Source organism: Nannobrachium achirus (assembly GCF_963921795.1).
Source record: "Nannobrachium achirus genome assembly, chromosome: 3".
Taxonomy (NCBI): Eukaryota; Metazoa; Chordata; class Actinopteri; order Myctophiformes; family Myctophidae; genus Nannobrachium; species Nannobrachium achirus.
The window spans coordinates 61,601,813-61,607,235 of NC_137812.1; positions in this window are offsets into that span (position 1 = coordinate 61,601,813).

Sequence of the window (5,423 nt, forward strand, 5' to 3'; positions counted from 1 at the left end):
TAAACCTCTTTACTGTACGTAGTACCATGGCTAATACCAATTGACCCTCTTAGTACCAATGCTCATAGTAATACCAATTACAGCAACCTTCTTTGTACCAGTGCTAATAGTAATACCAATTAACTTTCTTTGTACCAGTGCTAATAGTAATACCAATTAACTTTGTTTTTTCCCAGTGCTAATGTAATACCAATTAAGCGTCTTAGAACTAACAGTAACTAACAGTAAATATAACCAACATACAAGTAGTACTGCTAACATTCTTAGTACTAGTAATAACAGTAAAAGCCATTAATAGTGGGAAACGTGTCAAATAGCCATAACGACGACATTCTGAGGGATGTAGGGAGTCCTGACCTGAAGCATAAAAGTGACAGACTGGTGATGGGATGAGAATGATACATCGGCAGCATCAAAGTCAAGCAGTCAGGAATCATTGATAAATCATTCAACCAGATAGATAGAGATATCACACATGGGTACAAGGACTCATACCAAAGGAGATAGCAGTCAAAACATCAAGTTAGGTAGAGTAAAAAGAAAGGGAGGAGGAGAGAGAGGGAAGAAAGAGGGAGGTGGGGGGTAGGGTGCATCAAAGAAAGCTGTTGTAGAGGGGTGAGAAAGATTGAGTGTAAAGAGCGTAAAGAGAGTGAGAGAGAGTGTGCAACCAATTTGTGCTCCAGGGCTTGGGCAATAAGGCAACAAAACAGCCATGTCATCTTGTGTTCTTAATGGAAAGAGAGAGAGAGAGAGAGAGAGAGAGAGAGGGAGAGAGAGAGAGAGAGAGAGAAAGAGAGAGAGAGAGAGAGAGAGAGAGAGAGAGAGAGAGAGAGAGAGGGTGGGTGGGGGAGAGAAAGACAAATTTGCCTTTGCTGGCAGGGAGAATAAATCCATTTTCAAGCTGCTTCATCAGAAATGTTTCTTGAAGGACACGAGGCGAGAACTGCTCTCTATGTCAGAGCGACGCTGTCAGTAAGCTGCACCGATGGAGAACATATTGTAAATATAGGCGCAGCTCATCTCCAGTCAGAATTCTTTAAGCCATGCACACCATGGTGCACGTTTCAGACCATTAACTTCTTCTATGGGTCTCGTCAGCACACGGAGGCCTATAGGCGACACACAACGAAGCAGGCCCTGTTTCACAGTTATGGAAGCCACGTGGCTGCCTGCTTCAGGCACGTGCACACATAGATATTAAAGGGGGCTTGAGCCCCTGCCCTTTTATATGTCTGTAAAAGGTGCCCTCTCCAGACCATGAATGCAGCCTTGTACTATAGGGTGAAAGAAATGCAAATGCCCTCTTTCCATGCCATACCTGAAGGAAGCATTCAAGAAAATTGCCTTGTCCAAACTCTCCTGAACTTGAATCCAGCATCTTGTGTTGAAAGAATTGCCCTCTCTGTGTAGAAATCCATGCTGTTACGCCACATCTTAAGTATTGACTTAAGATGTGATTATGCTTAGTTCAGTGTGGTATAAAGAACCGAAAATAGCCGACCTCCAAGCTCACAACGCGCCGCGCTGCGACGCGTTGTGAGCTTAGAGGTCTGCTATTTCAGCCCCTGCCTAGAAATTTCAGCCCCTGCCTCTCTAGCATTCTCTGCACGTCCCTGGCCAGCTTGATGCATGACCCTGAGGAAGGGACGTTTTCTCCCTGCCAATCACAGACTCGTGGCTGACAGCAAGCGTATGTGGCCCGCAGGGCGCCTCTCAGAGGATTGGGGTCCGTCTATTGCAGTGGTTTTCATCCTTTTTCCTATCAAGGTCCACTATTTATTCTACATTTGAGCCACAGACCATCATTTGATGAGATGTAGCCTCTCAGATCCAAAACATATGAATATTTTGATGTCGATGATGGAAAGGATTTTGTCCACAGTTCCATGCTGTATTGATTGCGACCGTCAGGTCGCATTTACTACCAAAACCTCCACCAGGTGTCCGTGCGTCAGTCCGTCACACCTCACACGTCACACTTTTGCCCTGCTCATATCTCCACAACCGTGGCCCCCACCCATGCCACATTTTGCACACACACTCCTTCCCTGCCAAACTACAACCTCCAAGGACCCCCGGAGCTTCAGGGACCCCCAGGTCCCTGGGGGACCCCCACTCCTCCACCAGGTGTCCGTGCGTCAGTCCGTCACACCTCACACGTCACACTTTTGCCCTACTCATATCTCCACAACCCTGCCCCCGATCCATGCCACATTTTGCACACACACTCCTTCCCTGCCAAACTACAACCTCCAAGGACCCCCGGAGCTTCAGGGACCCCCAGGTCCCTGGGGGACCCCCAGGTGTAAAAAATGACAAAATGTGCAAACATTACCAAATGACCACCCCAACGGGCCTGCTCACGGGGATTTCCTGGGGACCACCCACTACTGGTGCTCCACAACGGATGCAAAAGTGGTGATGCCCCCAGTGGAGGACCCCCTCCACTGCAGCCTCCACTGCAGCTCACATAAAAGGCCCTACCATGTCACAGCTAACCCCACATTTACTCTGCCAAACAAAACTATACATTGCCCACACAACTAGGAACCAATGGCCGTTACAGCCCTCTTGTGTATACATGTGACCTGACGGTCGCTTATCTCCCGATTAGGGAGTCTTACTGGTGCGGTACCATAGGAGAGATAACAGGGAAATGTTGATCGAAATAAAATAAGAAATCAAGATTCTCTATCGTGTAGATCCCTTGTTGATTAAGTAATGCAGATGTTTAACAATAATCGAACTCTTGAATACCCTTCAACTGTCCATAGAGTTGACACGTAAAGATGATGATAATAAAGCCTAGTAAATTGATAACCTCGCAAGTCGCAACCTAACCTGGCTAATGTACCTCTGCAGACAAAGGATCGCTACCATAGAGTTATAATAATCGCTACGATAGTCTACAGGCTACAGGGAGGGAGGGACTTGAAAGCGAGTGACAGCCTGGCAACGTCAAGACAAGGCGGTGCGGGAAGTGAGTGACAGGCGCGTCACTGGCTTTGGGACGGAATACACTCTCTGCGTTTTTAGTCACCGCGCACCAAAAGAGTTTATCCGCTGCCGACCATATTTTGGTGTGTGGGCACACTTAGGGTGCCCTCAGGTCTGCGCGGGGTGCAGATATCGTCCACTGACATGAAACCGCCCACTTCTCATTGAAATGCATTGGCGGAACGCAGATTCCACTCTCATACCGGTAGGTAATTTGGTGTGAGGGCACCCTTACAAGTAAAAGTCCAGAATTCAAAATGTACTTGAGTAAAAGTACAAAAGTATTGGCATTAAAAAGGTATTTAAACTACAAAAAGTAAAAGTACTCATTATGCAGAATGTCCCATTTCAAGTTTTCAAATGTATAAAATTATTTTTAAAGCTCACAATGTGTCACATCACAACGCATCGTGAGCTTGTAGAACGTCTATTTTCAAATGGCTGAAATGTATATTGGGCTGAAAGTGGTTAATGTGTGTTTTGTAATAATAATCAAAATCTACAAAGTACTGTAACTAAAGTTTTCAAATGAGTAAAAGTACAATATTTGGATCCGAGGTGTAGTGGAGTAGAAGTAAAAGTATTGGAAATTGTAAATACTCAAGTAAAGTACAAATACCTCAAAATTGTACTTAAGTACAGTACTTAGTAAACGTAATTATTACTTTACACCACTGGTCTTCAGGAAGGCTGATGGCTGGTACGGTTTAATCAGGTTTGGCTTGGTTTGTTCATTTGCAATCATGGCTTAGGTGATCAAAGCCAACAATGAATAAATGATTGTTAAAAGAAAAATATTTTGTGTGTTTATTTGAGTGGGTAACAGTTCATTGTTTGAAGTGATGTTATTGGAAAAAGAGCCATTTAAAAAATAACACCTACAGTCAGAGCACCCCAGAGTATATTTTATGCTGCCATTAATTCTCACAATAAAGCTTTGGGTAAAAGCAACTCAAAACAAATATACTTACTGTATTTGACAGATAAGTTTGCTTTTCCTTTTTCCTTTTTTACAATGATATTTTCCTCCATGAAATCACTACCTGCCAACAAACCACTCATGAACAGATACGGTAATCTTCATTGTCAAATTGATCTCTACAGCAAAACACACAAATTCTGAATGACATGCTAATTGCTAGCCTAACACAAAGTATTATACTCTATACACGTAGTAAACTCTACACATACTGTATGGGGAATGTAGAGTATTGAATAAAATGTACAACCTATGCATTTCTTTTATTGCAAAAGTCCCCTATAGCACTCCCTGTCTTGTATCCGTTTGTCACGATATAAGCTGTCATGATGTCAACTGAGACATATACCGTTTCCTGTACACTTCTTGTACTCTGCGAATGAAGTAATAATGATGCATGATGATGACACATAAAGGCTTACATGGCGATTGCATCAACATTTCGATCTGCAGGCCTTCTTCTTCAAGGCAACAGAGGTACATCTATGATTTTCGAGGCCTGTGCAGCACTGTGGCTCTATATTGAATATACAGTATATTATACTGTGTGTGTGAGCTAAGATGGTGTGCGTGTGTGCCTGCTCGGCTGCCCACGCGCACTAGCGGTGAGAGACAGAATTCATATTACCTCAGCAGCAATAATCTGTGGTAATAGCTAAGATCCCATCCCCAGCGGTTGGTGTTGCGTCGATGAAGACAAAGCCAACGTGACAAAGAAGCCATCAGTGCAAACCTGAATGTGTCCAATCATTGTTTGAGCAGGGCGGCGGAAGAACGGACAAAAGCAAAGGCTCACGGCATTAGCAGGGATTTCAAAAGCCACTCGGATCAATTCTAGTCTAGGCCTTCACGCAACTGATGGAAAACAATACGGGAAACTGCACCGAAAAATCCTCAGTGTTAATGTAACTAAATGGACCCTTACAGGGTCCATTTAGCTCTCAGATTTAAGGGTGAGGAGGCCTAAGCAGACAAATATGGCTACATTTTACAATTCAAATTCCAGAAAACCTAATCAAATTGTGTGTGTGTGTGTGTGTGTGTGTGTGTGTGTGTGTGTGTGTGTGTGTGTGTGTGTGTGTGTGTGTGTGTGTGTGTGTGTGTGTGTGTGTGTGTGTGTGTGTGTGTGTGTGTGTGTGTGTGTGTGTGTGTGCACATGCGTGTGCGTGCATTAAACAAATGTGATGCTTTCTTCTCCTCAGTGGTTGATGTAAATGATCCCTACATAAGAGTGGGTGCACAAACAAGCCTCGTTACCTTTGCTTCTCTTTCCATTCTAGCATGCACAGCCGTGCACGCACACACACACACACACACACACACACACACACACACACACACACACACACACACACACACACACACACAGGACATACGCCCAGATACACACCCATTTCTGAGTCACCATATTAAAATGACTGCGAGTCTACAAATCAGTTCAAGTCAG